The sequence below is a fragment of the Spinacia oleracea genome, chromosome 4, assembly GCF_020520425.1.
Source record: "Spinacia oleracea cultivar Varoflay chromosome 4, BTI_SOV_V1, whole genome shotgun sequence".
Taxonomy (NCBI): domain Eukaryota; kingdom Viridiplantae; phylum Streptophyta; class Magnoliopsida; order Caryophyllales; family Amaranthaceae; genus Spinacia; species Spinacia oleracea.
The window spans coordinates 101,767,362-101,784,756 of NC_079490.1; the positions used below are offsets into that span (position 1 = coordinate 101,767,362).

Consider the following 17,395-nt stretch of genomic DNA (forward strand, 5'->3'; position numbering starts at 1 on the left):
CACACTCTTTGTTGTAGTATATATTTTCTTTCGAGCCCCTAAGCACTCGGGCTTGACGGTCATTTCTTGCCAAGAGAGGTACGTCCTTTAATCATGTTTGGGGTCGTGCTCGTATGTGCGAGCGACCTTTATAGTGGTATGCTATTTTGACGAAGTCGTGGAGTGCGACTTCATTTTCCGGGCGACAAAGTTTATTTTCCAATAATATTCGGTTTAGCTTGAGCCGGATTAATCTTTTGACAAACAAACATTTTTCATTTGAGAAACCAACGACTTAACAATTTTTTTGGTGTTTCGAAGAATGACCTTGATATTTATTTTGCTCATATTTGTTTTGAAAAGTGTACACATATATTCCTTGAGACGAGTCTAAGTTTCGACTAAGTTTTAACAATCATTTTCACTATTTGGGTGCTAAAGGTGCTTTTGGGCTTGATCTTTATTTCAATAGGGCCTCGTGTCTACCAACACGGTTTTAAGTCCTTTCCTGTTCCGCGTTTTGTGAGATCCGGGCCTTGGGCTGCATTTTCAGCGCCCAAGGCTAGGCGTTAATCATTTCGGCGCCCAGCCGTGGGCGCTAAAAGTCTTTTCCTGGCAATTTTTGGTTTTCGGATTTCTTAACGCGTTTTCGAATGGGATCAGGATGTCACTTGATGTCTTCAGCTATATATAGGGGTTAGATACGTCCCTCTTTTCCATCACTCTCAATCTTTTTCTCTCTTGTAGTTGCTTAGCTTTAATTCCTCCTTGTTTTCGTCATGTCGATTCCTCCCTTCTCCCTCCAACGAGCTGTTAGGCGTTGGCTAAGAGCCCTTACTCCTACAGAAAAGGCTTTGTTGAAAGAATACCATTTAGAGGCACTTTTAGGCTTACAACAAATTAATATTGATTATAACTTTCTGTATGCAGCCCTGAGCTTTTGGGATTTCGATCACCATGTTTTTGTTTTTCGGGGCAATGAAATATGTCCTTTGCCAGATGAATTTGCTGCCACTACTACAAAAATATCCAAAGAGACCCAAAAAAACAGATCCTTTAGAGTACTTAACGGGTCTCTTTAGTTAATAAGACCTCATATTACAAATAAGAGGTCTCTTATGTTATCATGACCCCAAAAAAGAGACCCGTTAGCGTAGTGAAGAGGTCTCTCGTGGAGACGGGGTCCACTATGTAAAAATGAAGAGACCCGTTAGCGCAATGAAGAGGTCTCTCGTGGAGACGGGGTCCACTAAGTAAAAATGAAGAGACCCGTTATCTCCTATAACGGGTCTGCTTCTCAATTAAATTACTATTATGGAATACTTCTTTCTCCCTTAAAAATGAAGAAACCAAAACCTACTTCTTTCTCCCTTCCCGGCCTGTACAGCGAAAATAAAACCCCAGTCCCTCAATTTCAGATCTAATTGAATTCGCAACGAATTCATTCATCTCAAACTTATCACTCCTTTATTCTTATTAAAAACCCCCAATTTATATTCTTGCAGATCACCAATTTCTGCAGCTCATCGAAATTGAATAAAAGAACCCTATTTTTCGAAATCTGACCTTCAATTTTCGACTATAATTGATACAATAGTTCCCAATTTTTCCATTGAAAAGTGTATCAGCCTTGGGGGTTTCGTATGGTGAGTCAAGGCGTGGAGCTCAAACAACAGCTAACAAAGCAAGGGATGAATCTCAAGCTAAAAGAAAAGTTCAAGAAAGTTTCGGTAACGACTCTGCGAAGCTAATTTTCTATCTCTACATGGAATGTTCAAATTTTTGAAGGCAACGATGAGACCTCAAACAACTGATATTAAAGCAGCCGCCGCGACCGGAGGCCTTTATCTTGTCCAGGTTCTTTTTTCTCTCCTCCCCCTTTCTCAAATTTCATATTTTGCTTATTATTTCAATTTGGCTTTTAGATTGAACGGGATTTATTTGAGGGATGATGAACCCCTTCTAATTTCGATTTGAAAAAACTTGGGATTAGATCTGACGGATGTGAATTGATGTGATGTGATTTTATTTATGTTTATTTGCATCTATAAACTGAGTTGTTGAAAGGTATTGAATAGTAGATGAGTTTTATGATGATTTTGGTGAGGAGACGAACCTCTCTCTAATTTTCTTTCAGTGGTGTTGGATTGAAAGGATTTATGTCTTGTGGTTTCTATTATGCTTTGTGAATCTAGTAGTATCCCTTGAACAATTTAAACTTTAGTTTGGTTGGCATAAATTGTTGGTTCCAGCCTATTGTGATTCTGTTTAAAGATTAGAACTTCAAGTTCTGTAAATAAGATGTTTCATTTGCGACTACTTTTGTTGTTTAATTGTGATGTTCTACAATATTTTGTGACATGCTTTACCATTCTGTTGAGTTTATAGTTTTATCTGGGTTTGTCAAATCACTTCTTTAATTTTCTAATCGTATTGGAAACAGATGTGTGATCATTTTATTTGAAGGAATCCTTCTGATTCTTTATAACCAGGGGTTGCTGGTTACTCTTTTAATCTTTGTAACTTCATTGAGGTTTTCATTGATTTGATGTTCAATACTTGAGAGTCATGTAGTGATTCCAAAATGAAGGATTTGTTGCTTCTGTTGTTGATATGATTAGCATGTGATCATGGGGTTGGTGTATGTGATTGGTTGGCATTACTTGATTACAATTTAAACTTAATATTCGCTAATTACTTGATTATTAGATCCAACTACCGATTTTATACTTTTAGTATATTACCCACTTACCCCAACAATGCAGTTAGGCTAGTTAACCCAAAGTTAGGTCAAAGGCTAAAAAATAATTTTTTTTTTAAAACATTCAGTATATATGGCGTTAGATTATTAGACATCACTAGATAGTACTAGGTTCTTGTATTCTTGTTTTAATGGCACTTAATAGTGCATTAAACTTACTGTTAGTACTAAGAAATGAAATAAAAAAAATTAAGAGAAAACAACAAATTAACATCCAAGATCCAAGTAGTGTTGTAGTGTCGGGACTCAAGACTAAAGATAAAAACATAGATTACCTTAAAATTTGCTGGTCTCTAATGGCAGGACCGCAAGAGTGACTGATACTCTGATAGATTCACTTAGGAGAGGGAGGCAGAAAGGGAATGAAGGGGATAGGGATCATCCATTGCTAAACTATAATATGTTTGATGTGTTTCTAGATTCTCTTTTGTTTGTTCTGGTAGAAATCTTGTGGCCTATTTTGGGATCAATTACCTGCAAGCCATCAATTTTTTTGTTTCATGTTTGATTTTCCATGCTATAATTAGTTTCTTTTAAGAATGCTGTATTTATTCAGTAATCCTTACGCGGCGTTGCATTTCTGCGCATTTCTGAAATCATGCTTTTCTATTCTTGTGCATTTTCTATGGTCTGAACTGAGTATATCTTCCCTCTTGATGATATTTCTTACTGCCTCAGTGCTCTAATAATGTGTGGTTCACACCGGTCTATAAGCGTTTTTTTGGAAAATTTATCTGATTCGGGATCTCTGTTATTTTGAAACAGAAATGTGACGCTCCACGTGGTGAGAAACCCGAGCCACTGAGGAGTGATGACTCACCTACGCACATAATCATTGTTCCTGAGGTGGTAGGAAGCATCATGGTGTCTACGGCGGATAGAAATTTAACCAAGTCGAAGTCAAAACTCGAATTCATTTCCCACTACATGGCATTCTTTATTTCACATAAGCATGTAAAGCTTGGAAGGCCTGGTATTGGTGTTGCTCATTCTTCAAGTTTTATTCCTCTAATTGAAGACATCTTATTACAGTTTCTCAATATCTAGAACTTTTAGATTTACAAATGTAAACTTTTAAGTCTAAAGGTATGTCCAGTCATAAATTATTTGTTTTTGTAGAAGGTTTTTATTGTGACACAAGTTGTAGAAGATTTTGATGTAATATTTATTAATTTATTTATTTGTTTGTTAATAAAAGTATTTGATCAGTTTTACTTTTAGTGCATTATTGAAACATAATAATAGTAGTTAGTATGCAGCAGCGGAAATATTTATGTAGCTGTAGAGATGCAGGGTATTATTATTATTTTTTAAAATAAATATATTGCAAAGAGACCTGTTATCTTACCTAGTGGGTCTTTGTGAAATAAACAAAGAGACCTATTATCTTGCCTAGTGGATCTCCATGAAATGATCAAAGAGACCTCATATCTTTGATATGAGGTCCATTTCCCTTCTGAATTAATTTTCCCATGCCTTACATAACAGACCCCCTTTCTTACTTAATAGGTCTATTATTTTTAACAAAGAGACCCCCTCATATGAGGGGGTCTCTTTATCAAAGAAACCTTTGAGATAGAGACCCCCTCTCAGAGGGTCTCTTATGCCTTTTCAGAAGGGTCTCTTTGCTAGTTTTTGTAGTAGTGTGCGATCCTTGGTTATCCTACTAATGCAACTCCTGCCACCCCTGGCACCATCGAAGAGGGTAAAACAACCATAGGGGCTTTCCTAGGACTGGATGCTAACATGCTTGTTGAGATTGTTGCAGGTGATGAGGTTAATTTGGCAAGGCTTGTAAAACATCACTTTAGGCCTAGTAAGAATATGACCGAAAAGAAATTGAACATTCGAGCCCTTGTATTTTGCTTGTTGAATCATTATTTGCTGTCAAATAACAACGGTGAGTTCGATGAAATAAGGTTGATCCCCTTGATTAGCCAGATGGAAAGTTGCTATTCTATTATGCCGTTGGTTGTTGCCGAGACTTTGCTGAGTGCGGATGAGTTGAAGAAGAATGCCAAATCTGAATATTTTAAGGGGAGCCCCTATTGCTGCAGGTAATCGACCTTTCCTTTGCGCACATATTTTTACTCGTCCTGCCTGGAGCTGAGTTTCAGCGCCCATGGCTGGGCGTTAGAATTTTCGGCGCCTGGTCTTGGGCGTTGAAACTGCGCCCCAGGTTTCGTTTGTTTATTTGTTATTTTTTTTGATCTGATCGTACCCGTTTTTGCAGATTTGGCTCATGGAACGACTTAGGCTTTTAGAAACTCCTGCCGATCCTAAACATTATCGCCCTATAGCCTTGGGTAACCGAAAGTATTTGCACCGAGGCCAGGACGAGGCCGAGTGGGCTTCCTTTTTTACTCATGGTATCTGTTCTATTAAGTGGGTGGTACCGTGGTGGGGTTTGGCTACTATGACGGGGGGTTCTGATGTGTCGGTTTATGTTTCTTTGTTGGGGCTATCTCGGCCCATTTATATCTTTCCTTACTGAGTCATGCGTCAATACGGCTTAAGGCAGACTATCCCTTTTTCTGATACAGTACCACCTAAAGTAGCGGCCTTTTCACAAGCACGGATTCAAGCATGGGCTAAGTATTATGATGGTCTCCCGCGTTGGGCCGTGGCTACAAATGGCTTTGTGGGTCTTTTTGAAAACTACAAGTTGTGGATGAGTTCCGATGATAAAGCTGTGAGGACCGAGGCTCGAAATGGGGAGCCGGCCGAGCTTTTGATCTCACTAATGGAAAAAGGGTCATTTGCATCGCACATTTAAGTGCATTTGCGTCGCACATTGTGCGTGGCAAAAGCTCTCGACGCAAATGACTAAAAGTCATTTGCATCGCACATTTGTGCGACGCAAATGACCCTTATTTGCGTCGCATATTAAGTAAATGTGCGAGGCAAATGACTTTTCAGGCACCATGTTGAAAAGTCATTTGCCACGCACATTAGCTTAATGTGCGACGCAAATGACTTTTCAGGCGCCAAAAAAACAAGTCATTTGCCACGCACAATAGCTTAATGTGCGACGCAAATGACTTTTGAGCGCCAAAAAAGTAAGTCATTTGCCTCGCACAATAGCTTAATGTGCGACGCAAATGACATTTTTGGCGCCAGAAAATTAAGTCTTTTGCGTCGCACATTAAGCTAACGTGCGTGGAAAATGACTTATTTTTTGTTTTTTTTTAAAATTTGTTTTTTAATATTTTAGTTGGAAATTCCGACATGATCGTCTTTGAAATTAGACGCTTCCCAATACCGGGAATACATTTATAAATAATATCTGTCACAAAAGTTTACAACGTAATTAACGTTCCCAATAAAAGGCAATTAAATTCGTCAAAGATCAACCAACATGTTACAGCAAACATAAAATTATTACAACAAAGGTAGCTAGCTAGAGATCGAGTTCATATTACAAATTAAGCTTAAAATTCGACATTGTTCACAAAGTAATCTGCCCAAAAATCTTTCACCTCATTAATCTCCTCCGGTGAATAAGGCAATGTTCTTGAAAAATCCTAAAAAAGTGTAAATAATTCAATTTATCAACGATCGATCAATATAATAGTTTTGTGTACTTCAATATATAATAATATATTAAAAGGCGTTTTGAAAAACGTATACGTGTCACGTATACCTCTCCTTATTACGCCACGTCACCACTAATTAGCATCATGACATGTCATTACAACCAAAAAAGCATCTAATAAGGATCGAACACAAGACCTCATTGTTAAAAGTTACACTTCTTACCATCTTAACTAACTATAACTTATGTAATATCTTTCTATATAAGCAAATATATTCTTTTTACAATAAGCAATACATTGAATAAAAGTGAATGCAAAAAAGGGAATGATTATTTAATTTATAAATGTAAATTATTACTTTGAAGAAAAGGATCCGGCTTTGTTTATATTTTTGGATGTGGGGTTTTAGATCTGGGAGGTTGTTGATCGGCCACTAATCTTATGTCACCACCGTAATTTGATGATGACACCATCTCTACGTGTACATAATTATAAAAAAAAACCCGAATAAAAGTCAAAACCCGGGGCAACGCCCGGGCTACACACTAGTTTATTATATAAAGTACGTAGTTTATGAGAACATACCTTAGTAAGATCTTGACTATTACCAAGATTCATTATTATGTCGTACATAAAACGCATGACGTAGTAGCCAAAATCTAGTGATCCCGATTGTTGAGCACACTACATGCATTAAAATAAATAACACAAGTAAAATTTCTATCAAATTGTATGTTATAATTTTGAAAAACTTGATTCTTAGGTAAAAAATAAACTAATTATACCTTATTACACGTTTAATATGCATATTTATAACTTATTACACGTTTAATATGCATATTTATAACTTTCTAAGGCTCTTTACAATCTATTATTTCACATTTAAGGCTAATTGGGTCGTTCTAGGTCAAATTTAGGCAAAAATGGCGTTTTCGAACCCAACTTTGAACTAAAGAACCTAAGGAATGTTTTCAAACTTATTACACGTTTATGCATACTTACAACTTTCTAAGACTCTTTACAATCTATTATATCACATTTAAGGTTAATTGGGTCGTTCTAGGTCAAATTTATGCAAAAATGGCGTTTTCGAACCCAACTTTGAACTAAATAACCTAAGGAATGTTTTCAAACTTATTACAGTTTAATATGCATACTTACAACTTTCTAAGACTCTTTACAATCTATTATTTCACATTTCAGGCTAATTGGGTCGTTCTAGGTCAAATTTAGGCAAAAATGGCGTTTTCGGACCCAACTTTGAACTAAATAACCCAAGGAATGTTTTCAAACTTATTACACGTTTAATATGAATTTTACAACTTTCTAAGGCTCTTTACAATCTATTATTTCACATTTAAGGCTAATTGGGTCGTTCTAGGTCATATTTAGGCAAAAATGGCGTTTTCGAACCAAACTTTGAACTAAAGAACCTAAGGAATGTTTTCAAGCAAATATTTCAATACAATACAAATTATGTATCAGAATATTGTACCCAATCAATCAATATTAAATCCAGATTCTAATTTGACAATTGTGCACAAATTACGAAAATCAAAATAAGAAAAAGGGATGAAGTGAAGCTTACCAGATGAGAAGACCAGATTAAAGTGACTGTTGATCTGCTTGTGTTTCCTGGTTTTGCCATAGTTGTAGATATTTTGATTGTGTGCGTGACTTAGAATTTTAGGAGACATATGATGAGGAATATGCACACTGATATCATGACAGAAGATCTCTATCCTGGATATAAAAATGGAAGATGTTAGAAATCAAATCTATGACAAATCAAGATATGACTTTCAATACAAAGATGGGATGCATTACCAACGGTGATAGTCACAGTTAAGGCAGAGAACTTCAAGAAAGTCCAGCAACTGGTGAAAATAAACACTCTTTAGGCTGGCTTGGTTTTGTTCTTGTTTCAACTGCAGCTGCTGCCAGAATTGCTGCTTTCTACTTCTGCCAGAACTGCTGTTGCTGCTTCTAGCTTGTAATCGATAACTGTTGTTGCCAGAACACCTGCTGCTGCTGCTGCTGCTGCTGAAGCTATGTTCACCAGTGCTCGGACGGTCAAGGGATGAAAGATGTCACCCAATGGATGACCGAACCAGGCAGAGTCGGCCAGCAGATAATTGACGGCCTCAGAAGGATTACATGGTTGCAAACCATCTCCATGGTGTCGCACCCCGATGTTGCTCCATGCCACCCTATTCCACAACATGCTCCTCTTGTTTCCTTGATGCCTACCACCCAAAAATTCACATACCATCACTACCAACATCACAACAGAATCAGCTTAGAGACATAATTATGCATATATAACTGCACAAGTAACACTAAGTATTGTACAACATTATAACCAGCATTGTTACAAGATCATAGGTTAAAAACAGTTCCACCAATGTAATGTAATGAAAGTTCTTACCATAGTGTTTAGGGTTGGACAAGATACGCATGAAGCCTTGGTAAACATCACAGAACACAAACTGGGCATCAGAGAGCTCCAAAGTAAGGTCAGCTATGTGATCCAACAAAAGCTGATTATGTTGCGAAATATACTGATTGATCTCATTGACACAACCTCTTGTACTTTTAATATTTCTGCCGGAATGAAAGTACCAGTCAACCACCGTCCTAGTAGCTCATTCCATCTGCAAGACATCGTGGATGCTTCTTAGCGAGTTTACTGGCTTCAATCTCAACCATTTCCTTGTATTCTTAGCGAGTTTACTGGCTTCAAACCCTAGCTTCTTCTTGCTCCGGCCATCTTTCTCTTCTTTTCCTCAAGTAGAGACAAAAGGTAGTCAAGATCCTTCACAGACACGTCACTGCCCTGTCTACATATTATAGATTATTCAAAGAGTGAACTCCAATTTAAAAAGCGATAAATCACTATTAAAACATCCAACTCCACAGAGTTTCTGACAACGATTGTAACTAATAAGTAATTCCAAATTGCCACAGAAAGAAAGGACGTGTAGAAAATTTAATCACCAAAAAGAGCATATGCCAAGACAACTGCTCCGAATCCACTTCATAACTACAAAATTTATACATTGGTTACATGTCTAATTGCCAAATCACCAGTTTCGTGATCTAATTACCAACAACAATTGAAAATTACAGTGTTCGATCATGTTCAATGCAATGATATGCAAGTGTTCGACAACTATCTTTTGTTAAGTCTTCACAAAATTTGAAGAAAATAAATAAAACAAGAACACAAAAAGGAGAAGCCAACAGAACTAGAGGAAACCTCTGTCAATCCGGGATTGCTTCTACACCTAACACAAACAACTCTTGTATGTTATCTTCAGCATCTACGGAGGTAGTATACGTAATATTCAAGCACATATTACCAAACATCTTCTGTGGCAACAACATGAAAATCCTTACGGGACCTTAACAACATCTAGTATTTAACATAACAGAAAATAATAGTGAAGCTCTTTACCTGAAAGAAAAATAAAGAAAATAATGCCAAGTTGCCAACGAAAGGGTTTCTTCACAAGTTCCCAATTAAAACATGGAGTACAAAAATGAGAGCAACAAAATTTGGCAAATTGCATTAATATTATCCATACATTTGATGATATAAAAAATATATTGCAGCAAGAGAAATTGCACTTCACTCTCAACATTTTGATTTTTTCAGGAAACCAGACCAATACAAGTCAGAAGACCAATACTACAAGGATATAAGGGTAAAGCTGAAAATTAATTTAAACAACAATCAAAATCATAACACATTTCTCCCAAATACATCCAAATCTCACAAAATAATAGCAATTCCGTGCCTAAAACCTACAGAATAGCAGTCCAATGCCAAAAAAGTAAATTCTAAACAACGAAATTCTAAGAATTATCAGCGCATTTTTCCGTCAAAAATAAAACGAACTCAAAACCTTAACAGTCAAGAGACAATGCACAATTAAAATTAAAATGAACAATTAAAATTCAATATCCACAAAAATTCAATCTTAATATCAAAATTAAAATTCAATCTTTAAATATACCTAGGAGAGGAGAGAAGACAGTGACCAGGAGCGGAGGAGTGGGCGGCGGCGTGGGCGGCTGCCGTGGAAGGCGGCGTTAACACGGAGCAGCGGCACTGATTAGTTTGAGTTGAACGACGCAGGGGAAGAAGAGAACGAACAGCAGGTTGAAGAGGAGGACGAACAACAAGTTGAACGGCGCAGGGGAAGGAGAGAACGACGCAGAAGGAGGGAAGACGACGGCAGTGAAGCTGGTAAACGGAAGGGTGAAGCCGGTGAGAACGGAAGTTTTGGGCTTAACTGGTTTCGATAGATTTAGGTCATTTGGAGCAAGTCAGAATATTGAAGAAAACAATTAAAAGGTGAGCGCGAATTTGAGAAAAAATTAAATTCACAAACACCTGTGCGTCGCAGCTTTATTAAACTGCGAGGCAAATGACTCTAAGATGTTCCCATAGTCATTTGCGCCGCAGATTAGTAAAACTGCGATGCACTTGATTGATTAAATTGCGTCGTTGTTTTACTAATCTGCGACGCAAATGACTCTGGGAGCATTTTAGAGTCATTTGCCTCGCTGTTTAATAAAGTTGCGACACAAATGACTAAATTTTATGCTAAAATTTGTCATTTGCGTCACATGTTTAGATTGGCGATGCAAATGCAGCGATGCAATTAAACGTTTTTGCACTAGTGTGATACCTCGTATTCGGGTTAGGTATGAGAGCCGTGATTCTGCCAATCCTTGCACCCATGGTATTAAGACTGTGAAATCTCGTCCTGATTGTAAGCGAAAGGAAGTTCCTCCCCGTTCCAGTTCTAGGCCTAAGAAGATGCCTAACATGAAGGGGACTGCCGTTGCTAAAAGAAATGCAAGCTCTCGCGGAGATCGTCGCCGGAACAATGTATGGGTTAGGAAAGCTCAGCCGCTAGTAGAGCCAGTGACTAATCCAGTTGAAGTTGATAATCCTTCCCCCACCATTGTCTGTGCCCTTGAGGCTGAGCAGGCTATAACTGTTCAAACTGAGAATGTTTCTGAAGCCTTGGCATCTTTGGAAGTTAGTGTCCAGGAGCCGGTTCTTATGGAGATTGATATAGGGGCAGTGCAGAAACCTGTGGGGGTGGACCCCGCGAACATTACCCTCTACAAGACTTTATTTGATGATCCGGAAGAACTAGAGTAGTGTAGTTCTTGCTAGGGTGTAGGTGCCCTTTATTTATTTCAGTTGTGTTTGTTTTTCATTCCTTAGCACTTTTGTTTTCCTTCTTATCATTTTTTAATAAAGGCGTATTTTATTTTTACTTTCATTTTTTGCTTCTCCTCTTTTTCATTTTATATATGTCTAACACTTTTGCACAACGTATATATGTTTTTTTTCTTGATTGGACCGAATCCATAAATAGGATTGCCTACGTATCTTTGTTAAATGTTTTTAACTTAGAATCCGGTCGCGCGTAGTTCTAGCTAGAATAGATTCTAGGATGCCGAATTTTAATAGATATGCTCTGAGGTGGAAACATATTATTTAATCGGTGAAATGAGTGAAGTATTATCATTATTTTAGTCTGCTGTTTTTGCCGTAAGCCGTGTATCTGTACATAAAAATGAAATTCCATGTTTTTTTTTGTACGGCTATTTTTTGTACGCATATCTGAATACGTGTTGTACCCCCCAAGTGTTCGTTATTTTTCCGTTATGTGCGGATAAAATGACGAGCACTTCTGGAAAAAATTAGGCAGGCAGAGAGTTTCAACGCCCAGGCTGGGGCGTCAAAGATTTCGGCGCCCAGTCCTGGGCGCTGAAAATGATTTCTGGGCGGTCTTTTTCGACGCTTTGCTTCACATGTTCTTGCATTTATTTCTTTTCTCTTTGTTTTGTGTTTTACTTTTTTACTCGTATTAAAATCAATTTTGACGCTATTTCGGAGGCTTTTTTTATTGTTAGCGTGAGACGCATTTTTGTCCGGATCAATTTTTTCTATTCGTGACTCGAAACGGTTTTGAGAATGGGGTTAGTGTGTGGAATATATGAAGATCTTTGTGTAGGCTTTTTGAGTGGGATGAGGTGCGTGTCGATGCGGGGGGCGGTGTTTATTTTTTATGAGTTATTTTTTGAGCAACATTTGCATTATTTTGATTTCTTTTTTAATTTCTTTGGGTTGCATGGGTTAGACCCTCATGTTGTGGCAATATGATAGTGTGGCTTATTTTGGGGATTATTTTTTTTTGATGAGTTTTGATGTCACGATTCAAGACCGAGTGGGCCTTGTTTATTGGGCCTAGAGTGGGCCGCCTCTTTGTTTTTTTATTTGCAAGTACGTTTGGTGCTTATTTAGTGTTAGAATAAAAGTTTTTAGGAGAAATCTTACGCCTTTAATTTATTAATTTGGAAAGTAAGGAAAACACACTGAAACAAAATTAGCCTATATTCTAAGGGGTCTTAGGACCATCTAAAGCCTTTAATTTTTCTATCAACCTAAAGAACTACTAGGCGCTTTTTTACTAAGGTGCTCTATATGGCTCAAGCCTTGGGTTTAGTCTCGTAAAACTTTGTTCCTTCGCCGGTACTCATCTTGAATTCTATTCCCTTTGTGTTGACCCACTGACATGTCTTCACCCATCCGTTCTCGGCCTCTTCTAGTGTTGATGTAGGAGAGATTAACCGGGTTGGAAACCTTCATCTTGTAAAGCTAGGGTAGTCATCACAGTCTCGTCCTCCATAGGCCTCGATTCGTTAAACAATGTCCATAGAGCCTGGTTGTCCAATATTTCGGCTGTTTTGGTCTTGGTGAGGTGAAGTGCCTCATCCAAGGTGTGGCAGTCATGGAAAATTTCAAATCCGGGTTTTAGCAAGCCATCCTGAACGAAGGGTTCAGGGAAATCACAACATGGGTGTTCTTCTCCTTCCCGAACGAACATTCCGTTAAGGGTTCTTTGATACGGGGGAAGAAGGGTGGTTTGTTTGGCCTTGTTAAGGCGTAGCCCAGACAAGCGGTCAGCAATATCTTCCTCCGTTGGTTCATAGCCTAGGCCAAAGGGAGTAGATTTGTTGGGAAAGGATGGAACGTGCATTCCTTCTTCCTTATGCCCAATGGGGTTCCTGGGAAATAACCTTGAGCTAACATCATTCTAGGGATGACTCGGGATGCGTGCGGGTCTAGGAATGCTGGATCATAGTCTTCGATGAACTGGATGGCTTCATCCATTTGAAAACCGTAAAGGTCGTCTGCAGTTTTGGCCGTTCCAACCATGGTACAACTGATGTCGAGAGGAGGGGCACGGATTTCCAGAATTACCCCGTTATGGTTAAGTTTAACCATTTGGTGCAAGGTAGAAGCCACACCGCCTAAGTCATGGAGCCAAGGTCGCCCCAAGAGGAGGTTGAAGGTGGGCTTGATGTCGATTATTTGAAACTCCGTGGTGCGTGCAACAGGCCCGATTTGTATTGTAAGGTTGATTTTTCCCAACACGGGTCTTCGAGAGTTATCATAAGCTCGTACTCCTTGGGTGGAGGTTTGGAAGTCATCGTTTCCTAGCCCCAAGCAATGGCGGTTCGCAATGGGCAAACGTTAACTGCCGATCCGTTATCTACGAGCGCTAGGGGGATGTTTTGTCCTTTGCATCCAACCACTAGATAGAGGGCCTTATTGTGGGCACCCCCCTCTTTGGGCAAGTCTTTGTCAGTAAAAACTATGGCCTTTTCTCCAGCATCTCTTGTGACGTGGTTAACCAATGAGTCAGGTGTGATGTCCGTAGGCACTGAGATGAGGTCAAGTGAGCGAATAAGTTTTTCGCGATGTTCTTTTGAAGTACACATGAGATCCCAGATGGTAATCTCGGCTTTAGTTCTTTTTAGTTGCTTCAAGAGAGGATTTTCAATTACTTCTGCGACGGTGGTGTGCCGTCCATTCTCAGGAGTTTGTCTGACTGGGATATCGTCCATGGGAGGTGGGTGAATATCCGGTTGGTATATCCTTCCGGATCGGGAGAGATTGTCGACTTCGGGTTCCTGAGGGGTGGTGTCAATGAGAGCATGCCCGGGCCAAGTTTCAGTAAAGAGGTCCTGGCCCGATACTTGAGATAGATAGATATCTTCAGCATCATCATCCCACACACCGCACACTTCTCTCTAGATTCGATCCATAGGGACCACAGCGAGTGGTGCACCTCGAGGTGTAATGTACACCGTAGGGTCGAAGTTCTCATTTTCTGGTTGGTCGAGAGAGATTTGACAAGAGCCGAGTGGGCTCTTGTTGTTGTTGGGTTTGCCAACGTTAGGGAGAGGTATTACTTCATCCTCTATCATGTCTTGGATCGTGTTTTTTAGATTCCAGCAGTTTTCAGTGTCATGCCAACCTAATATTTACTCTTGACAGGAGGGTCACGGGTGGGGCCTATAGGCCTCAACTTTCCTTGATTGGTTAGTCTTTCGAAGGCTTGTACCAAGGTTGACCCGAGAGGGGCAAAGTTTCGATCTCGGACCCATCTTCCAGGGCTTCTTCGGCGGGAGTCTCCTCTACGGCATGGACTTCTTGGGCTTGGGATGTGTTGCCCCTGTTGTAGGTATTACTTTTGTATGCGGGCTTGCTTTGTATTGTTTTTGCGAGATCATCCTCGATCTTTATTCCCACATCATAAACTCTTTTGAAAGTGTCAAGTCCCAGGTACCTAAGGTGTTGTCTGTAAGCCGGGTCTAGGTTGTCAATGAATTTTTGGACCAATTCTGTTTCGGGAGGCCTATTGATTAGTTGGGCCGCCTGGTCCCTCCATCTAGCAAAGTAAGTTGTGAAACCTTCATTTTTCTTTTGGAACAGGACTTCCAGCTCGCGCATGGTGACTTGAAAATTCATGTTCGACGAGTATTGCTTGATGAAGACATTGACAAAGTCCTCCCAAGTGGGGAAGAGCTTAGGATCCTGGTGGTAGTACCATTTGAGCGGCACAGGTTTCAAGGACAAAGGAAAGGAAGGCAAATACATGGACTTGTCCACGCCTTTCAAGTTCATGGCATTCACGAAGCTTAATAGATGATCACGGGGATTGTCCGTGGCTTTGAACTTTGGTAAGTCAGATGAACTAAACTTTTCTGGTAGTTTGCCGGGAAAAGGTTCAGGATCGAGGGAGAAGCACTTGCTCCCCATGGTTTGCTGTAGAACCATTTTTTCAATCCTCTTCTCGTTATCGAGGTCGTTTTTGGCTTGTGCAGCTGCTAAGGCTTCGTTTTCCATTTTCAGTTGGCTCATAAGTTGGGTCATTTGGACCATCTGGTCTCGCAATTCTTCGATGGACATGTTTGAGGGTGCGAATCGAGGTTGGGGAAGCGGAGATCCTTGAAATGAGGGATGACGGACGGAGCTTGGAGTCACTAAACCTGGTGTTGGTGATGTATCTTCGAGACGCACTAACCTTTGATTTTCAGATCGGCACCAAGTGGCAGGACCAGCCCTATGCATAAGATAAGCTAAAGTTTAGGCCCCAAAGTTTCAAGCATTACTTAGTCTAGACTTTGACTCTCTCTATTGGTTTTTTCGCTCTTTCTTTTGTTGGTACGCTTTTTGTTTTTTTTTCTTTTGGTCATTCTTTGGATTTTCGAAACACTTGCCCGTGTGACATTCATAGTTATTGGCATGTTCGGTTTTGGTGCCGAGCATTGTCGTCGTAGGAGGCCTAACAACGACACAAAGAGTTATTTATTTTTATTTTTTAGTCGCTTTTAGAATCGAGTGCCTTTTCATACGCCCTTGCAGCAATTTTACGAAAAGTTTTTTTTTTTGCTACGTATATTTTTTTTTGCGCGGGCACCGAGGCTGTTGCGCCTGACCAAAAGGCTAGGCAGCAACTTCAGCGCCCAGCGAAGGGCGTGAGAAATATTGGCGCCCAGCCAGGGGCGTTGAAAATGCGTCCCTGGATGGTTCTCGTTTCTTGTTTGCGTATACTTTTTGTTTATGTGACTTTGATTTTGCGTGCTTGCCTAATAACGTCCTTTACGCGTTGTGCAGCGTTTGTGGGATTCGTTACGGGCCATCCCGAGCGTCGCTTATTTTTGTGGCGATCGTTCGAGTTTGCGGAACACGTATTTTGGTGTAACTCTTTGGCCAATTGGTTTGTGAATGTTTGGGCAATTTTTAAGGTCGTTGGTTTTCTAGCATTATTTGTCACACACGATCACGTATTTCGCTACACATAACTAACATTACATCATGAGGCAAGATAATAATATGTCATGTAGTTTATGATAGGCTTCTATGGGTAGTATTTGCGCCGGCTTGGTACCGCTTCTATCGCAGATCCAACACATGCCTCGGTCGAGGTAGTGCCTTCAACAGACGAATTTCGCCCAAGAGGCCAATCACGATGTAAGCCAAGGGGGCATGCACCAATGAGAGGGACCTAATGGGCGAGCGATTGGGTTTGGGACAGGTGTACTACTAGCGAAAGTGTCGAGTGGACAACATTCGAAGCGTATGCACCCCCCGGTTGGCGATGGGTATCCTTAGTCCCAAATCCCTAAGGGAGCCAAGATTCGTTATGCGGTTCTGCCCGTTCACATTAATATGCTGATTTTAAGGTCGTCCCAACTTGATGGGGAAATAAACGCGGGGTAGGATCGTTTCACCCTTCGGCTATTTTGATTACCTACGAGCACGAGTATTTCCTTCACCTTCCCAGCGGAGTCACCACTGTGAGGGGGTCGAAAAAGCACGAGGCTAATGCGTGACCTCGTCCCTCGTGGGTGTGACGTTTCTTTTGTCAAATCAAGTGTAATTGGATTTCCTGTGAGTTTACACCCAATTGACTAGTAATATAGGAGTCGCCATTCAGTTTTTAACGACAATGAGATAAACTGACAAAACCCGGTTATCGTGACAAATAGGGAGTGCAATTATATTTGACCACGATGGCCATAGGTTCCCTTGTGATCCCTGGTGTGGGGATCGCTCAACATACACCCGCAGGGTAGAGATTGAGGGTTCGGGGGACTGTAACTACCGAGAGGATTACTCGCTCTTCGATAACTCCAGAGGCAGGATATCCTTACTAGCTCAGCATAAATAATTGAAGGGACATGCGTTAACTATTAAACTAATCTGAGTTGATTTTAATAATATGCAACACATAATACT

The 17,395-nt window shown here is 39.9% G+C and overlaps 1 long non-coding RNA gene across 1 annotated transcript; it reads right to left on the minus strand.

Moving 5' to 3' along the window:
• Positions 1 to 8,456: 8,456 nt before the first annotated feature.
• Positions 8,457 to 8,938, minus strand: LOC110799695 (uncharacterized). Its single transcript, XR_002536445.2, has 3 exons — positions 8,861 to 8,938; positions 8,705 to 8,765; positions 8,457 to 8,522 (listed from the first exon to the last, which is right to left on the minus strand). It is a non-coding gene; the product is annotated as an uncharacterized lncRNA (long non-coding RNA).
• Positions 8,939 to 17,395: the final 8,457 nt, after the last annotated feature.